Source organism: Nerophis ophidion, linkage group LG18, assembly GCF_033978795.1.
Source record: "Nerophis ophidion isolate RoL-2023_Sa linkage group LG18, RoL_Noph_v1.0, whole genome shotgun sequence".
NCBI classification, from domain to species: Eukaryota; Metazoa; Chordata; class Actinopteri; order Syngnathiformes; family Syngnathidae; genus Nerophis; species Nerophis ophidion.
This window is the reverse complement of record NC_084628.1, coordinates 16,296,757-16,317,668: the sequence shown is the minus strand read 5'-3', so window position 1 is coordinate 16,317,668 and position 20,912 is coordinate 16,296,757. Positions and strand designations below refer to the sequence as shown.

General features: G+C 39.5%; 1 long non-coding RNA gene across 1 annotated transcript in view; it reads left to right on the top strand.

Annotated features, from left to right (window-relative positions):
- The first annotated feature begins 2,030 nt into the window (after positions 1–2,030).
- LOC133536785 (uncharacterized) overlaps positions 2,031–20,912 on the top strand; it is a 208,731-nt gene continuing 189,849 nt past the window's right edge. Inside the window, exon 1 of the long non-coding RNA XR_009802545.1 lies at positions 2,031–2,156. This is a non-coding gene — a long non-coding RNA (uncharacterized LOC133536785). The remainder of the gene's footprint in view (positions 2,157–20,912) is intronic.

Genomic DNA, 20,912 nt, shown 5'->3' with positions numbered 1-20,912 from the left:
ATATATGGGTTGAAAAGGATTTGCAAATCATTGTATTCCGTTTATGTTTACATCTAACACAATTTCCCAACTCATATGGAAACGGGTTTTGTACATTATTTTACTGTGAAATAACAGTTAACTGCTGCAAAATATAAGGTATCATATTTTTTTACAGGTGTTTGTTGAAATGTTACAGTAAATTTTGATTACAGCATTTGACTGTGAAAAAATGTCGTTAAAGCATGGGTGTCAAACGTACGGCCCGCGGGCTGGATCAGGCACACGAACAGGTTTTGTCAGGCCCACAAGATGAGTTTGCTGAGTTTAAAAATTAGCTGAAATCTTTGAATGAAATAAACTGCTGTTGAAAATGTGTCCACTAGTAATTCTTTGTATCCACTGTCGTGGGAGCGCGCATGACTTCAGAGGGGGCGGAGCTATGTGCCGTGTTAAGATAGGAGAATAGAGCAACACTTACGCTGCTTGTTAGTGATTGTGATGCTACAAAACTTGGATATTTACATTCATGCCTTGATTGTCAAATATGGAAATGTACTGTGTGATTAATGAAATTTGTCCAAATTGTTTTGCTGTGGATGATGCAGTCGCCATTAAAAGTTGACAAGAAGAACATAATGTCATGGCTGTCTTGAGTTTCCAATATTTTCTACAACTCTTATTTTTTTGTGATAGAGTGATTGGAGCACATACTTGTTGTTCACAGAAAACATTCATGAAGTTTGGTTCTTTTATGACTTTATTATGGATCGACTCAAAATGTGATCAAATCTATACTAAAAGTATACATACAGCAATGTTAATATTTGGTTACATGTCCCTTGGGAAGTTTCACTGCAATAAGGCAATTTTGGTAGCCATCTACAATCTTCTGGTTGAATTTTTGACCACTCCTCTTGATAAAATAGGTGCAGTTTACCTAAATGTGTTGGTTTTCTGACATGGACTTGTTTCTTCAGCATTGTCCACATGTTTAAGTCAGGACTTTGGGAAGGCCATTCTCAAACGTTAATTTTCTAGCCTGATTTAGCCATTCCTTTACCACTTTTGACATGTGTTTGGGGTCATTGTTCTATTGGCAAACCCAACTGCGCCCAAGACCCAACCTCCGGGCTGAGGATTTTAGGTTGTCCTGAAGAATCTGGAGGTAATCCTCCTTTTTCATTGTCCCATTTACTCTCTGTAAAGCAAAAGTTCCATAGGCAGCAAAACAGGTGCAGAGCTTAATACTACCTCCATTATGCTTGATCGAAGGCTAGGTGTTCCTGGGATTAAAGGCCTCACCTTTTCTCCTCCAAACATATTGCCGGGTATTGTGGCCAAACAGCTCAATTTTTGTTTCATCTGACCACAGAACTTTCCTCCAGAAGGTCTTATCTTTGGCTATGTGATTTCAGATTAAACCAAAAATTAGCTGCTTGGCCACAACAGCTTGTGGATGGCTACCAAAAGCGCATTATTGCAGGGAAACATGCCAAGGGACATGTAACCAAATATTAACATTGCTGTATGTATACTTTTGGTATAGATTTGGTCATATTTTCAGTTGACACATAATAAATTAATAAAATAACCAAACTTCATGAATGTTTTTTGTGACCAACAAGTATGTGCTCCAATCACTCTATCACAAAAAATAAGAGTTGTAAAAAACATAATGTCATGACTGTCTTGATTTTCCAATAATTTCTACAAGTGTTTGTAAACTTTTGACTACAACCGTATGTACAGAATAAACCTCATTATATTAGTGCATATGTTGACGAGAATGAGTAAATGACATTAATAACATCCTGTAATTTGATATTGATAGTATTATTAATTTAATTTTCCGATACATTAAAAATTAACACCAATGGGAGCATTCTAAAACTCTGATTGACTCAATTCTAACCAGCTGTGCCTTTATGTTGGGTATTTTTTGGATGCTCTTCTGTGTTTATTACTTGTTCCTGTCCTGCCCTCTTATTTTGGTGGCACTTCCTGTTATGTTGGTGTTTTTTCATAACTACTTTACACATGCCTTCCAGCACTTTTTCCCTCACCTGTCTTCTGTTGGTGATTAAGACAATCGAAGATGAGTGTGAGCCACCATGACTTTGTCGAGACTTTGTTTGGAATGGATATTCTTCATGTGGACGCTCTCCCCTCCTGCCGTGAGTTTTGCTTTATTGCAGCATTCTCTTTTGTTGTTTTGCACCTGTCAGTTAAACAAACTTTATTCATCCACAAGAGAAATTGTTCCAGTTAAAAAAATTCTGGTCACCTTCTGTGACCAGAATGCCATCTGTGCCATTTTTTTTTTTCCAAACAACTGATTGGAATGCTAACATGGGTGATACTGACTATATTGACCAACAGTAGTCAATCCACAGCGATTGTTTTGCCACACAATACTTCAATGCTAACGAGGAGAAATTACACTTCTATGACTGTCGTTGGCTTTGATAGTTAGGATTGTTCGTTTGTATGAAAGCAGTTGTTTTTCTCACTACAGTAGGGGGAAACCATCTTTGCCCAGGTACATGGCTTTGGACGATCAGACCCCGTTTGGGTAAATCCAACCTAACCTTGTCCGTGTCCACAGACACACACAATGGTCGTTTAAGACCCCTTACCCCCGTCCGTCAGCTGGCATGACGCGACCTAGTAAGCATGTGCGGAAAAGGCTCACAACATAGACACCTCCAATGTTGCTTTGTGTGCAAGTTCTTAAATGTAACTTCCATCCATCCATCTTCTTCCGCTTATCCGAGGTCGGGTCGCGGGGGCAACAGCCTAAGCAGGGAAACCCAGGCTTCCCTCTCCCCAGCCACTTCGTCTAGCTCTTCCCGGGGGATCCCGAGGCGTTCCCAGGCCAGCCGGGAGACATAGTCTTCCCAACGTGTCCTTGGTCTTCCCCGTGGCCTCCTACCGGTTGGACGTGCCCTAAACATCTCCCTAGGGAGGCGTTTGGGTGGCATCCTGACCAGATGCCCGAACCACCTCATCTGGCTCCTCTCGATGTGAAGGAGCAGCGGCTCTACTTTGAGTTCCTCCCGGATGGCAGAGCTTCTCACCCTATCTCTAAGGGAGAGCCCCACCACACGGCAGAGGAAACTCATTTCAGCTGCTTGTACCCGTGATCTTATCCTTTCGGTCATGACCCAAAGCTCATGACCATAGGTGAGGATGGGAACGTAGATCGACCGGTAAATGGAGAGCTTTGCCTTCCGGCTCAGCTCCTTCTTCACCACAACGGATCGGTACAACGTCCGCATTACTGAAGACGCCGCACCGATCCGCCTGTCGATCTCACGATCCACTCTTCCCCCACTCGTGAACAAGACTCCTAGGTACTTGAACTCCTCCACTTGGGGCAGGGTCTCCTCCCCAACCCGGAGATGGCATTCCACCCTTTTACGGGCGAGAACCATGGACTCGGACTTGGAGGTGCTGATTCTCATTCCGGTCGCTTCACACTCTGCTGCGAACCGATCCAGTGAGAGCTGAAGATGAAGCCATCAGGACCACATCATCTGCAAAAAGCAGAGACCTAATCCTGCGGTCACCAAACCGGAACCCCTCAACGCCTTGACTGCGCCTAGAAGTTCTGTCCATAAAAGTTATGAACAGAATCGGTGACAAAGGACAGCCTTGGCGGAGTCCAACCCTCACTGGAAACATGTTCGACTTACTGCCGGCAATGCGGACCAAGCTCTGGCACTGATCGTACAGGGAGCGGACCGCCACAATAAGACAGTCTCTGAGCACTCCCCACAGGACTTCCCGAGGGACACGGTCGAATGCCTTCTCCAAGTCCACGAAGCACATGTAGACTGGTTTGGCAAACTCCCATGCACCCTCAAGAACCCTGCCGAGAGTATAGAGCTGGTCCACAGTTCCACGACCAGGACGAAAACCACACTGTTCCTCCTGAATCCGAGGTTCGACTATCCGGCGTAGCCTCCTCTCCAGTACACCTGAATAAACCTTACCAGGAAGGCTGAGTGTGATTCCACGATAGTTGGAACACACCCTCCGGTCCCCCTTCTTAAAGAGAGGAACCACCACCCCGGTCTGCCAATACTAAATTTAACTTAACTGAACAATATCCTGTGTTGTTGTATTTCAATTAACTGGAATCCAGTGTGCTGTGCGGCCCTATTATAGTGAATCACACCTGAGCCGTCATAAATTAATCAAATCTTTATTAGACATGTGAAAGTTTTACTTCAATCAAACTAGGGATCTAGATATCTGGTCAGGACACTCCTTACTATTTTGCCTTCACCTTCATTGTCCATTTGTTTTTGGTGACTTTATATACTCTGGACCTAGACGTTAAGTGTGCGACATACATGGCGGACAATAACTGATACAGTCTGCTTTGCCAGTCCAAAAGCATGCGCCATTTTCAGTAGTCTTCCATTGACAGCCGGGTAATACAAAGCACATGCTACCTTTTTTTTTTTTTGTCACATCAACAGGAGCCCGCTTTCTTGTTGAATCTCCTTCGACTAATGGACAACGTTTTTCGCTAAGTAGAATCCCAGCTGACCTCGACATTCAAAAGTTCACTTGCTCTCTGAGAAGTGTTGTATCCCGAATAGCTGCAATCACTTTCCCTTAAGGTATTTGTAATGTTTTTGCATCAGGGTGACTGCATAAATAATGAGGGTTTGTTCCCTGAACTCGTAACTTTAATAACCACGCATCGGTGGCATCTCGTAACTGGCATACATCTCTAGTCAAGTATTATGTCTGCGTGTTGAACAAGCAGACCATGCAGATGGAAATGCACAGTACACAGATGTTCAACAAGCAGCCTGTTGTGCCAGAAGAAACAGCGACGGCGAAGTTAAACAACAGTTCTGACCCACAAAGAAAAGGTGGACTCTCTGATTGAGGCGAAGATCGGTATTCAATTAGAAAGATGTTAAGTTGTTGTTTCCAAGGAATACCTTGTGTTTGAGCCACAGGCAGAGCTTTGTCTAGGGTTCGCATGAATCTTTCAGCTGTGGCGTTCGCTTGACGCCAAAGGGGGGGTGTTCTGCGATAGTAAAAACCTAGGTAGTCTGCAAACTGTGAGAGTTACTGTTGAATGGTGGGCCATTGTCAGTTTTTACAGTATTCATGTGTGATTTCCACAAGCGTCCGTACAAGTAGAAGAAGGAGAAACACCGGCATGTCTGGATGACTCGCCTCCATATTTCCAACGGTTAGCTGCGAGTTACGAAACCGCTTAATTATGAAGCTGGCTGGAGCGTGTTCTTTTCTGACGTCACTTCCTGTGTGGGGCGTGGTCTTTCTGGCATCACTTCCTCTCCGAACTCAGTTTGTGAACGATCAATGAGTTCATACAAAGCTATGAGCCGAAGATTCAAAATTACTCATGTAAAAAAATTGTTCGAAAAGGGGCACCTTAAACGATGTTTTAGTGTGGCCGAAACGGGTCTTGGGTTAAATACCTTATTTTTCGGATTATAAGTCGCAGTTTTTTTTCATAGTTTGGCTAGGGGTGCAACTTATACTCAGGAGCGACTTATGTGTGAAATTTACACATTACCGTAAAATATCAAATAATATTATTTAGCTCATTAAAGTAAGAGACTAGACGTATAAGATTTCATGGGATTTAGTGATTAGGAGTGACAGATTATTTGGTAAACGTATAGCATGTTCTGTATGTTATAGTTATTTGAATGACTCTTACGTTAACATACCAGGCACCTTCTCAGTTGGTTATTTATGCGTCATATAACATACACTTATTCAGCCTGTTGTTCACTATTTTTTATTTAGTAAATTTCCCCCAAAAATGCGAATTATACTCCTGTGCGATTTATATATGTTTTTTCCTTCTTTATTATGCAATTTCCGCATGTGCGACTTATACTCCGGAGTGACTTATACTCTGAAAAATACAGTAATTACTCGTTTAAGGGGTTATCCGGCTTAGTGTAGACATAGCCCAAGTCCAAGAGTAAATCCGACCAATCTAAGTCAAAGAGCATTAACTGATGAAGATGAAAGGCGAAATGTCTTCTAAGACGAACCAAACAGTTCAGTTACTTTCGATTGAATGCCCTGGGATTACAATGACCTGGATGAATGAGCACATTCACAGAAACATTTTGGCTTGTACATTTTCAAAATGTGCTAACGAAGAAAACAATCTGAAGTTGTCTTTATTTTTAAGTTTTAATGTTATGATTTTACCAGTCCGGCCCATTTGGGAACAGACCCGTTAGATTTGCTGTGAAATCCTGGTCATTTTTTACAGCGTATAATATTCAGTCTTTTTATTGACAAATGATGAAGGTCCGCACAGGAGACGCTCCCCACTGATGCTGGTGTGATTAGTAGTATTAGTCGTAACAAGTTCGACTGTGTGCTGTGAAGTTGTGCAGCACACAAGCGACCGAGGCGACTTTTCCTGGGGGCCTTTATCAATCACCTTCATCTAAAGTCAATTAATTCCAGATTAGTGACTGAGACTGTAATTAGATTTCAGCAGCAGAGTTAAGCAGCTAAAGCCAGCGCTCGGCGTGCACGAGGTTATTGTGAGTAGATAAGCGCGAGTGGGAAGCCGTTCACTTCTTAGGACAGGTGAAGGTGGTTGGGTGGGTGAAATTCGTATCGATTCATCAAAGAGAGGGGGGCGACAAACTTGGCCTGCTTAAGTTGGCGATCAATACAGATTTCAACCCTTCCTGAGGAAATAAGCAACAATTACCTGCGACATGCAGTGCATCTGCTAATTACGAGCCACGAAACTGGTCGCAGGCCCACAGCGTCTCCGTGACAACGCGCTTTTTCACTTTAATCATGGTCTTTTTGTTGGCGACTTCTTGCAAGTTGCAGCACTGCAGCACGCCGTCGTCCCTCGCTGGGGCTTCAAATTGAACTTTTACGAGCCGCTCCGTCTCTGGCGTGGATATTCTCCGCCTCTGCACTGATATACCTGAGAATTCCACTGTAAATATTCTGCATGAGTGCACCGCAGGGGTCCAGCCACGGGATAAACACATCCTGGCGGGCTTGACGGTGTTTCCACATTTCTAATTAGACGGTCAGAACTCAAACAAAGGCGATCCAGAATTAACGCGTATCTTCTTTTGTAACGAGCAAACTTAATCTTCTGCTGCTTCCCTCTCTCACCGTTATTGATTTGACTTTTTTTTTTATCACATTGATTTCTATCTTGGCTTGAATAACGACCCCCAAAAAGAGCCATTTAAACATACGTTTTACAGTCTCGCTTGGGACACGCCTCCTGATCAATGAATAAATCTTTTAAGGACGCACAAGAGCCCCTGAATGCTAATTCTTCTTCTTGGCGAGATATTTTGGAGAATTGTATGCGTTCAACTTTGCAGGAAAAAGTTTTTGGACCTTTTCTGCTCTCAGTGGTCAATTTCATTGATTGATTGATTGAGACTTTTATTAGTAGATTGCACAGTACAGTACATATTCCGTACAATTGACCACTAAATGGTAACACCCCAATAAGTTTTTCAAGTTGTTTAAGTTGAGGTCCACGTAAATCAATTCATGGCAAGGTTCATACAAAAACATGCATGCTCTGAGGAGTTTGGTGTGGAAGAAGGACATTGAAAGTTGGAACTTACGGTTTTACTACTAAAGTACCGCGGCACTAATTCATTTAAAATGGTGCTATACTGCTTCTGAAAAATACAGTTTTTTGTTTTTTTTACAGACATGACTAGAATAGAATAGAATGGACTTTATTGTCATTATATTTGCATATAACGAGATTAAAAAACTCCAACTTAAGGTGCGGTAGTGGGAACAAATATGGGGTAAAATAAATAACACAAGAAGTAATAAAGGGAAAAACTAACAATAGAAATAGACTATCCAATTAAAATAATAAGCAATCCTATACAATATACCAAGGGTTAAATGATAAATGGGTTGTACTTGTATAGCGCTTTTCTACCTTCAAAGTACTCAAAGCGCTTTGACACTACTTCCACATTCACACACACATTCACACACTGATGGAGGGAGCTGCCATGCAAGGCGCCAACCAGCACCCATCAGGAGCAAGGGTGAAGTGTCTTGCTCAGGACACAACGGACGTGACGAGGTTGGTACTAGGTGGAATTTGAATACAACTAAATGCGTGCATTTTTAAGTACAACCAACATTTTTAGAGTATAATAAGTTTCTTGTTCTTTTTGATGACACTGTAATTCTGAAGATAACCAATAATAACTAAAATACTTCTTCCCATGAATACTTCTTACCATGAATGGGACTTCTAGAAAACGGATGGATGGATTAAAATGCATGAGAATGTTTTATATTTTAACACTGTGAATGCAGCTGAGATAGGCTCCAGCTCCCACTTCGATCCGAACAGGACAAGCAGTGGAAAATGGATGGATGGAGGGATTACTAGCGGATTTATTCATTGCTTATCGTGTTAAGCAATATCAGCTAGGATTTATCCGACAGCCAGATGCGGTCATCAAAAGAGCCACATCTGGCTCGAGAGCCATAGGTTCCCTACCCCTGCAATATACACAACACTATAGAAATACAAAATACTGTACAATATACAGAACAAGACAAGAGTACAGAAGTAATAAATAACAATCAGTGCCGGACGTATTGCACTGGAAGGGTAGTATTGCACAGTAGGGTATTAGGGCAGGATATTGTATAGGGGTGACGGCACGCCGTTGTGACGTCTTGACATTGCCTGTAAAACGAGCAAGCGCCGCATGTCGGGTAACGCATACACACGGTGTACTTACAAGCAGACAAACTGAAGGCTTAAAAACAAACAATAAAAGTGAAGCTTTTTCCACAGAAGTACCGCTCTGGTAGAGGTGTTTTAAACATGGCTAGCTAGCTAGCGGCTAACGTCCATCCCGCAGTCGGCAGTTTTTGATCTACTTCTAAATCACTAATCCTCGCCTCCATGGTGACAAATAAAATGAGTTTTTCCCAAGTATCATCCCTGCAGGACGAGGAATAACTGTACATGCTTCACTACACATCGTAGGAGGATATAATAGCTAACTGTTAAAAGCAAGCTAGCACTCCTGAATGTAAATGAACGCCATGGGTGGCTTTAGGAGCCTTAGATAATCGATACTACAATGATTACATTGATATTTTTTACTATCACAAAATATTTTATTGTGTCTAAATAAAAATGGACATAGGATAACTTTAATGATGACCATTGTATGACCCTGCAACTACCAAAATTGGTGGTATCACCCAAAATGTATATAAAGTATCAAACCGACAAATAAGTGACTACATTTTAACCGAAGTGCCGATAGAACATGTTGAAACAGAAAGTGAGCAGATATTAACAGTACATGAAGAAATAGATTAATAATCATTTTTCTACCGCTTGTCCGTCATAATTTTGGAAGAATAATGGAATAAGAAATGACACAATATGTTACTGCATATGTCCGCAGACTAATTAGTAGCCTTTGTTTACGGTAGAAGATGGATGGATGTTTACTTACTACTATAATGGAAGTTGTGTAGTGAGTTCATTATCTTATTTAATGCTAACACTATTCTTTGATTGCAATAAGAAACACATGTTTAATATATCAGAAGATTTTTTGTTAAAATAAAACTAATAGTGACCTTTTGTTTTTTTTGTTCCCCTTTATTTTGAAAAGTATCGAACTATATTTTGTTACCGGTACTAAAATATTGGTACTGGGACAACCCTAGTAGAATGAGAACGTTAATAACGAGCCCCCCTAGTTCCATCAATGGTACTTATTTAATAGTTCTGGACCTAAAAATTATATTTACATGTAAAATTCCTCACAAAATAAATACAGTAGTGATTTTAGAGTTGTTTTGTAACGAGTTGAAGCACTTTTGTTTTAACATTTTAGCTCCAAAATGTGGTTGTGGACAGAATCAGCCTGTTGACGTCACCTACAGAAGACTTGAGGCCATTTCAAAATGTGTAGTATGTATCTTGGTGGCATCTTCATCCCAAATTACAATATTTTTGCACAGAATATAAAGGAATGATGAAATATGTCTGCCGGATGCATTGTTGCAGGTTGTAGCAACACAACTAGAGGAGTCAGCCTGCATACATTTTGAAATGATACATTTTCAAAGTATGGATTTCTCCCGTCAAATTTACTCGCGCACAAATGTTACGAACCAAGTGAGAAGAGTAAAATTTGCAGCCATCATTTTAATGATTCTGACTTTGTTTGTATGGAAAAAAATGTGCAATTGACCCTTAAATGGTAACACCCGGATACGTTTTTCCACTTGTTTAAGTCGGGGTCCACATAAATCAATTCATGGTAAAGAATCAATCAAACAAATCAATTTATTGAGCAACTTCAATTGGGAAAAATCTTAGTCAGGGCCTGTGGAAAAGCGGGAAAAGAAAAGCCGGAATGGCCTTTAAAAAAAATGTTAGCCGGCTCTATTTTGTTTTGCGTCCTCTTCTACTGATGTTTTCCTCAAGATGCTTGAGTAAATGCTGAAAGAGCATGAGTCAACACAGGCTATGGTGTCTATGGAAGGGCATGTAAGTGATCAAAATAATAGTTTTGCTTAATACATTACATGTTTATTCTTCAGAAAAGGAGCAAGGAGAAGCCAAGTTTATTTAATCTTTATATTTACCGTATTTTTCGGACTATAAGTCGCAGTTTTTTTCATAGTTTGGCCATGGGTGCGACTTATACTCAGCAGCGACTTATGTGTGAAAATATTGACACATTACCGTCAAATATCAAATATTATTATTTAGCTCATTCACGTAAGAGACTAGACGTATAAGATTTCATGGGATTTATTGATTAGGAGTGACAAAGTGTTTGGTAAACATATAGCATGTTCTATATGTTATAGTTATTTGAATGACTCTTACCATAATACCGTATTTCCTTGAATTGCCGCCATGGCGCTTATTTTAAAACCTCACCCCTGCGCTTACCAAAGGCCTGCGGTAAAAATAAGCATGCGCTAATTATTTTAAAACCTCTTCTCACTCCGGCACTTACCAAAGGCATGCCGTAAAAATTTGAGTGTAAGCTTGTACCTTAAATCCTACTGGATATCTCTTAATCTTCTTCCCTTTATGCGATTTTAAATTACCGGTATTGAAATCAGCCTCCTCCATTTTAAAAATGATGACAGAGGAAGTGTCACTTGTGACGTCACGATTTTGACCAGGCGGTAATACTAAGCATGCGCTAATTATTTTGCGAAGCGAGTTTGACCCGGCAGTAATTCAAGGCAGGCGCATATTATATGCCCTGCGGCAATTCAAGGAAATACGGTATGTTACGTTAACATACCAGGCACCTTTTCAGTTGGTTATTTATGCGTCATATAATGTACATTTATTCAGCCTGTTGTTCACTATTCTTTATTTATATTAAATTGCCCTTCAAATGTCTATTCTTTCAGCCTGTTGTTCACTATTCTTTATTTATATTAAATTGCCCTTCAAATGTCTATTCTTGTTGTTGGGTTGTATCAAATAAATTTCCCTTCAAAAATGCGACTGATACTCCAGGCCGACTTATATGTTTTTTTCCTTCTTTATTATGCATTTTAGGCAGGTGCGACTTATACTCTGGAGCGATTTATACTCCGAAAAATGTTCCTCTTTTTAAGGCGCACAAATAAATTGAGAATGTGTAACATCAGATCAATGTTAAATATATATATATTTTTTTTTAATAACATTTTTTTCACCTAGTGTGAGTACTGGAAAGCCTTTTCCTTTCCACCTGACAGGCCATGCTGTGTGACTAGTGCTGCACACCCACTCACATGTCAGCACCCTACTGACCCTTTGAACCATGAAAAGAGGGTCTAAGTAGAGTGTTCACAGCCGTCAGCTGCTGCTACCTTCCCTCTACACACACACACACACATGCATAAACCTATTAAACATAGTTTCAAGTGAGCTAATTGGGCTTTGTGACAACCAGAGGTATGTATATGACTGTGACTTCTAGCCAATTAACAAAGAGGGTTTTGCAAAAGGAAAAAAATCCATCCATTCATAATTTTATCTTTTTCCGCTTATCCGAGGTTGGGTTGCGGGGGCAGCAGCCTAAGCAGTGAAGCCCAGACTTGCCTCTCCCCAGCCACATTTTCCATCTCCTCCTGTGGGATCCTTAGGCGTTCCCAGGCCAGCTGGGAGACATAGTCCTTTTAACGTTTCCTGGGTCTTCCCCGTGGGCTTTTACCGGTCAGATGTACCCTAAACACCTCCCAGAAAGGTGGTCGAGGGGCATCCTGACCAGATGCCCAAAACATTTCTAGAGGAGCCAGATACAAAAAACAAACATCAAAAAATCGGCAGAAGTATTAGAAAGTATCCAGTAACAAACGTGTCCGCATCATTCAACTAACTGCTTTATGAACCTAATGAGTTATTGTGACCAATAAGTGTCGCCATAATTACCACTTCACCTTAAAGGTTAAATAGATTATAAATAGATTAATGTTGTTCCATACCCTTAAGTAGCTATGTGCTATGTGCCACATTTAATTGGATTAAAAACCTAACCGGAATAACAATGATTCCTATAAACATGCCATTCAGAATATTCTGACCCGATCACACGTTCGGATCAAAACGTTATTCTGATGTAGAAGGGGGGTTTATGTCGATAGACATTCGGATTGTAACACATGAAAACACATATACCAAAGTTCGGGTTGTAATTATCCTTACTGTACATGTCTTTGATGTCAGCTATACTTTGGTTGTGGAGCGTGGACTAAATTTAATATTCTCAGAATGAAGAGAGTGTCTTGCTGCTGTCGCCCTCCATTCATCATGTACACAAGTGTCACTATATACTGTTGTCTTTGTTGCTTTAAAATGAGATTAGCAAAAACAAAAGTATGTTATGGCGTGTAATGTGTCAATGTAACAATAAAAGAAGGGATCCAGTTGTCGTCTTAACAAGCTGTTTTATTCACAACGTTCCCACGACTCCAAGTACTAATTGCTAGCTTCAAACATGAACAACAATTTACACATATCGCAACATGAATGGCACAGAACAGATTTCAAAATAGTGAACAGATGGAAAAAATTATAAATACTGTGATAACGTCAGACAAGTAGAAATGAGCAAAGCCATGGTTTTTTTTTTACAGTGGATGTCACTGCTTATTCAGCACCTGCAGTGAGCGAACTCGTTCAAAAGATAGCGCCATAGCACAAAAAAATAACAGACTTTTTCGTTTGTTAGGTTCTGCGCATGTCCAAGTAAAGTATTGTGATTTATGGTGCAATGCATGAAAATGCATGTCATAGTCAGATCATTTTTTTTCAAGGTCCATGTACACAGTAACACTATAATCCGAATGATGATCAGATTAAATGAATGTTGACCATGTACAAATGGCAAATGTTTAATGTGTGACTCATTTCACCTGATCAAACTTTCTCTAAAACTGTATACTACAAAATAACAAAAAAAAAAAAAATACATATGGTTCTGCTGATATTGTATCGGCCAATTCTCAAGGATCCAATATCGGTATTAAATTGTATGGTATACCGGTATTAGTATAGTACTGCGATACTAATTAATAACTTTCGATACTAAACCGCCTCTGAAACGTACCTATCCCCGTTTAAATAAGAAAATCTAATTTCAGTAGGCCTTTAAATTTTTCCGTTATAAAGGAGGATGTTGTAAAAGTTCAGATAAAATCAATCTTGCTGTGAAAATACACCCCCTTGCAAATACACAAAATGGTTCATTCCAACTGGTAGTGGCACACTGTCCACTAGTGTTGTGCTGATGCCAATATTTTGGTACAGGTACCAAAATGATTTTGCTACTTTTTTGTAGTCTTTGATGTCCTGTTGCTCTCATGGTCATGATGTTAATGCAGAGTTCTGGATTTCGGGAACTGCAATATCTTTTTTTTCAGATGAATAATGGCTTTGTTAATGGACTTTGAATCCAGTGGTGCTAAATGAGCTCAAGCTGCTGGGTTTGCCTCCACGGGTCACACAATTAAAGTGCAGAGCATGAAAGAGGAGTTTGTAGCAATATGCTGCTTTGCTCCTCTGGCCCAGCTTCTTTTTTTTTTTTTTTTTTTTTTTTCAAAAACCCACACAAGCTATTTATGTGCGAATGTCGATGAGCTCTCCACAGAGCGGCAGACCCACAAAGAGCCCCACACAGCCTGCGGCTTGAGGAAAGGTGACACGATCAATAGCCTCTCTCACCCACCAGAGACTTTTTCATGCTGCTAATGTTGTTCCGTGCTGCCTGTTTACTAGCTCAATGCAGCTCGCAGTACATTCTGTCAGAATAATGTTTTCTCCATTTTGTTACACTTGGCGTACGGAAAAATAGTCCAGTGAATCAAAGAAGTATTCCAATGTTTAAATAGGTAATCGGTATCTTTAAAAGTTCACTCACCGCTTTAGAATCCACCCAAATGAAAGAGGACACGTGTTTTTTTTCCGTCGCTGCTTTTTGATTTTGTTGTTTTGTCCTTCCGGGAGAAGAGCTCTAATTTTCATGCCATCTGAGTTATGACTCTCAAAAAGCACTTTTGTGAGAGTCTGACGTCGGAGCACCTGCCTCAAATTCGTCTACAAAAACACATTTTATGTGAGCGTGGTGTGAATGTCACACCTTTTTGAGAGTCATCCTGTGTGGGAAAGAGTCAAGACTCATCTGCTGGGAAGTAGTTCCCAAAGTTTACCCTTTTTGGTAACAATTTTAAATGAATGTCAGAGGTTCCACATTAGTGTATTGGGAGTCTGTTGGCCAGAATGTCGCCTTATTGTTGGTATTTAAACAGTTGAAAAATGTTTGTTTTAAAAGCAATTTGTGTGTGTAGCTTCAACGGTTAAAGGCCTACTGAAATTAGATTTTCTTATTCAAACGGGGATAGCAGGCCCATTCTATGTGTCATACTTGATCATTTCGCGATATTGCCATATTTTTGCTGAAAAGATTTAGTAGAGAAGATCCTCGATAAAGTTCGCAACTTTCGGTGCTAACAGAAAAGCCCTGCCTCGACCGGAAGTCCCAGACAATGACGTCACATGTTGATGGCTCCTCACATCTTCACATTGTTTTTTTAATTAGAGCCTCCAACAAAAACAGCTATTCGGACCGAGAAAACGACAATTTCCCCATTAATTTCAGTGAGGATGAAAGATTCGTGTTTTAGGATACTGATAGCGATGGACTAGAGGAAAAAAAAAACGCGATTGCATTGGGACGGATTCAGATGTTTTTAGACACATTTGCTAGGATAATTCCGGGAAATCCCTTATCTTTGTATTGTGTTGGTAGTGTTTTAGTGAGTTTAACAGTACCTGATAGCCGGAGGTGTGTGTCCACGGGTGTGTTGACGCGCAATGTCTCAGGTAAGTCGACGGTAGCTTTATGGGCGGCACAAGCTCAGCTGATCTCTGGTAAGAAGCGACTTTTTGCCACAATTTTCTCACCGAAACCTGCTGGTTGACATTCGGTTGGGATCCATGTTCGCTGTGATCCATAGTAAAGTTTCACCTCCGTGAATTTTAAACAAGGAATCACCGTGTGTTTGTGTGGCTAAAGGCTAAAGCTTCCCAACTCCATCTTTCTACTTTGACTTCTCGAATATTAATTGAACAAATTGCAAAGGATTCAGCAACACAGATCTCCAAAATACTGTGTAATTATGCGGTTAAAGCAGACGACTTTTAGCTGTGTGTGTGTGCAGCGCTCATATTTCTTAACAGCCCGTCACGTCAAGCGTACACGTCATCATTACGCGACGTTTTCAAGAAAATACACCCGGGAAATTAAAATTGCAATTTAGTAAACTAAAAAGGCCGTATTGGCATGTGTTGCAATGTTAGTATTTCATCATTGATATATAAACTATCAGACTGTGTGGTAAGTAGTAGTGGGTTTCAGTAGGCCTTTAAAGGCTGTGTTTGTCCATGTCTGGCTCCATGAAGTTTTTATACTTTAACAATCTTTAGTCTTTTTACATTTACAATGGAACTCCTGTAAAGAACATAATGTCATGGCTGTCTTGAGTTTCCAATCATTTCTACCACTCTTATTTTTTTGTGATAGAGCACATATTTGTTGGTCACAAAATACATTCATGAAGTTTGGTTCTTTTATGAATTTATTATGGGTCTACTGAAAATGTGACCAAATCTGCCTGGTCAAAAGTATACATACAGCAATGTTAATATTTGTTTACATGTCCCTTGGCAAGTTTCACTGCAATAAGGCGCTTTTGGTAACCATCCACACGCTTCCGGTTGAATTTTTGATCACTCCTCTTGACAAAATAGGTGCAGTTCAGCTAAATTTGTTGGCTTTCTGACATGGACTTGTTTCTTCAGCATTGTCCACACATTTAAGTCAGGAGTTTGGGAAGGCCTTTCTAAAACCTTAATTCTAGCCTGATTTAGCCTTTACCACTTTTGACGTTTGTTTGGGGTCATTGTCTTGATGGAACACCCAACTGAGCCCAAGACCCAACCTAAGGAATGATTATTATAGGTTGTCCTGAAAAACTTGGAGGTAATTCTCTTTTTTCATTGTACCATTTAAAGCACCAGTTCCATTGGCAGCAAAACAGGCCTAGAGCATAATACTACCACCACCATGCTTAACAGTGGGGATGGTGTTCCTAGGATTAAAGCAGGGGCGTCGCCAGACATATTTCACTGGGGCACGTGCTCCACTGTTGATCTGCAGTGCCTCAGTAAAAATTTCACCAATAAAAAAAAACGCTTCAGAGTTTTAAGTCTACATAACATAGACAACAGCGCACATACTACTTAGTATGGTAATTGATTGCTACTGTATTCACTCCACCAATGAGCACATGGCTAATTAATATGGTAATTTAATCACGTGTGGATTGAGACTTCGGTTGAGAGAGAGAGAGAGAGAGAGAAAGAGAGAGAAAGAGGGAAGGGATTCGAATCACTGCGTGAGGCAGGTAACGTTAGCCAACAACAATTTGTTAATTACAATATTTTGATTTTGATTTGACTCAAACTGTAACTCCTAGATGGATTTAAGAAAGTTATTCGCCCGCAGCAGAGAAGAAGCGAGGAATGAGAGATGTAAGTGAAGTCCCAGCTAGCTAGGCAACATCATTGTCTTAAGTTGATGCTAAGTTAGCTAACGTTATTCCTTGTATCAAGACAAACATATTCATTTGCTGTACGAGCTGCCGGGGGAATTTCCAATGAACATGAAACATAATGTTGGTTATTGTCTGCTGGTTCTGCATCAATGATGATTTGGAGTAAGCATGTGTGAGTTGAGTGCTTCTCAAATGGTTTATCTTCAGGAAGAAAAACATTTTTCCATATCATCAAGTCGTGAGCCAAATGTTTAAATCATTCAAGTTTATTTCACAGAAAAATAGCACAGCAGACTTGTCTTGTTAATCGGTGTGACTTTGACTAAAATAATCTTGTTTTGTCACCAGAAAAATGGCTACAGCTAAAGCATCTGGTTTTGTTACCAGAAAAAATAGTAACATTTCTGTATTTGTTTTCAGAAAGATGGCTGAAAATATCGGGTTTTGTTGCCCCATTTAGATTTAAAAAAAATATATTTCCATGTCTGTCCTGAGTCCTCCTCCAACTTGTTGGTCGGTTTGCCTTTTGCTAAAATACTCACTAATAGTCACTAGAAAAATGGCTAAAAATATCTGGTTTTGTTGCCACAATTTGATTTTTTTCTCTCTAAACTTTTTTTTTTTTCATGCACACATCCGACTTTCCCTCACTGAAAATGACACACAATCCACTTTTATGTCACGACCCAGCAGTTGGGAACCACTGGTCAACTGTATAACAGTTACTGTAATATTTCCATGTCTGTCCAGAGTGATTGACCACTTTGCAAAAATGAAAACGAGACGTTACAGTTTACTTCTCAGAAAATGATTCCCTGAACAGTTGTTCATTTATTCTACTACTGTGGCTTTATTGTTTTGTGTATATTTTATAGTTTTGTGTATCTGAAATAGGATTCGCCACTTTGCCATAAATGGAAATTAAATAATATAAAAGAACCCAGAGATGTAGGGGTGCTTTATTTTTTGTTTTACTTTTGTAGATGTTAAATTTGCAGATGATTACTGCAATATATATTTCAAAAAGATTCATTGCTCTTCCTTTTTGCTTTTACCAGTAGCAGTTTAGAAGTCTGGAGTAAAGAAGTGCACAAGTATTTCAAATGCATTAGTTAATTTCAGGTGGTTAATCAAAGATCCATACAACATAATCTGATATGATTTCATAGTTTAAAGAACTATTTATGTATTTTTTATGATAAATAAGTGCTAAAAATGTTTTTGCTTGCGCGCTTTGCACGCTCACATGAATTATTTGTGCCCCAGTACAGTATTAGGTCTAGTGACGCCCCTGGATTAAAGGCCTGGCCTTTTCGCCTCCAAACATATTGCTGGGTATTGTGGCCAAACAGCTCAACTTTTGTTTCATCTGACACCACATGGATAAAGATAAGACCTTCTGGAGGAAAGTTCTGTGGTCAGATGAAACAAAAAAAATATTGCAATACCCAGCAATATGTTTGGAGGAGAAAAGGTGAGGCCTTTAATCCCAGGAACACCATGCCCATCGCGACTGTATACATACAGTCGTGATCAAAAGTTTATATACACTTCTAAAGAATATGTCATGGCTGTCTTGAGTTTCCAATAATTTCTGCAACTTATTTTTTTGTGATAGACTGATTGGAGCACATACTTGTTGGTTACAAAAAACATTAATGAAGTTTGGTTCTTTTATGAATTTATTATGGGTCTACTGAAGATGTGACCAAATCTGCTCGGTCAAAAGTATACATACAGCAATGTTTATATTTGGTTACATGTACCTTGGCAAGTTTCACTGCAATACGGTGCTTTTGGTAGCCATCTATAAGCTTCTGGCAAGCCACAATTGTCAAGCATCAGGTCATGCGTTGTTTTTGTTTAGTGGCGGATCTTCCTATATTTTTTGTTTAGTTCCTGTTGAGGGTTCTTATTTTCTAGCTTCCACTTCCTGTTGTCTTTGCAGAACCTTTGCTTTGTTTGCCGGTGCACATGCTCGTGTTTAATAATCAAGTCTGTTTAGGTTCAGCTGTTTCTGCTGGCTAGTTGCTGGAACATTGGTTCTTGTATGTTTATTGCATGGCTTTCCCTATCCTTCCAGTGCACTCCCAGCTGTGCTAGTGTTTGTTTTTTCATATATTAACCACCTTTTACCTGCACACTGTTTCCTGCTGTCCTCTGGATCCTGGGATTATAACAACTACCACTGCATGCGGCCAAAGCGTCACAAGAAGTAGTGATGTAACAATACGAAAATGTCTTATTACGGTTACTGTGACCAAAGTTACCATGGTTACCATTATTATTGCGATATTGTTGAATGTGCTCAAAACATACGAATAAACAGACTGAACTCCAATGTTTTGTTTTTTTAATGCCTAAAGTAAAACACACATTTAGAAAGTCAACTATTTTGCATGTTTTGTATTTCTTATGCTTCACTGTTAAGTGTCTTCTGGCTGGCGTTGTGCCGTCCTAGACTATTAAGTGGTCCTTGAACGCATCCTAAAAACACCCTATCATATTCCTCAGAGTATATATCGATCACTCCATCTAAGAGAGCACAGCCTGAAGATTAAATGTGCTCAACTGAATAGCTTAGTTCCCCAGACAGAAATGTTTGTACAAGTTTAGATTAAGAAACAATTCTTGTTTCTGTGAATCGATACTTGTACTGAACAGTACCAATTTTCAGTACTTTTGTGTGTATTCAAATGTGTTAATACATTAAAATAAAATAAAAATATTTTTTTATTTATTTAACATTTAACAATGAGCTATGCCAGCCAGTTACTTTGTTTCCTTACATTTCTCACTCTCATTTGCAAGTAGTATTGTGAATTTAGCATGCAGTTACTATTTGCCGTTAGGTAGTTTAAAAAATTAAACAATTACCATTAGGTTGATTATACCAGTCTTGTATTTTCCTACAAGTCCTAGAAAGTGTTTATACGGTAAGTATTGTATTAATCACTCACCAGCTGTTTAATTGCAACATGCATCTTAGTCGTAGTTTTGATGACCATATTGAGTTGTTGAAATCATCACCTAAAATTTCTAACGCTGAACGGTAGCATGTCAATGGCAAATCCAATTTAAATTAGCGTCGAGCTAAAGTGCACCCAAGAAAAAAACGGCCCTCTGTAAAAAGTTTAAATAAAAATAAAAAAATGCACATTATTTTTGCTGGTAATGAGTAAAAAGTCTGCCTATGGAACAAGTCAAAATTGTTTTGGTAAGATTGTTCGACATTATATTTAAGCTTTAAACACTTTAAAGTGATCTTGAAATTAGCTAAATGTATTATAAGCTATACTTACTAGTATTGTGAAGTTTTGTGTCATATGTGTGAATCATATTTATATTCCGCTTTTCTATTATTGTGACTGAAAGCGCTTTACATAGTGAAACCCAATATTTAAGTTAGATTAAACCAGTGTTAGTGGCACTGGGAGTAGGTGGGTAAAGTGTCTTGCCCAAGGACACAGCGGCAGTGACTAGGATGGCGGAAGCGGGGATCGATCCTGGAACCTTCAAGTTTCTGGTACGGCTGCTCTACCAACCGAGCTATGCCGCCCCTTATAACCAACTTGCTATGCTCAAACGTAGTATTTTTTTCCTCAGATGGTCTTATGCCTAAAAAGTTCTTGTCTCACTGAAAAATTGCTTTTTTAGGGGATTGTGACTTGTTTTTGTTAAGTATGTTTAGATATGTTGACTAGATTAAAAATATATATTTTGGGGAAATTTTTGTTTTTCCAGTGCTTCGCCTCACTGTACTTTTGAGTGCCTTCTCCTTGCTTTAT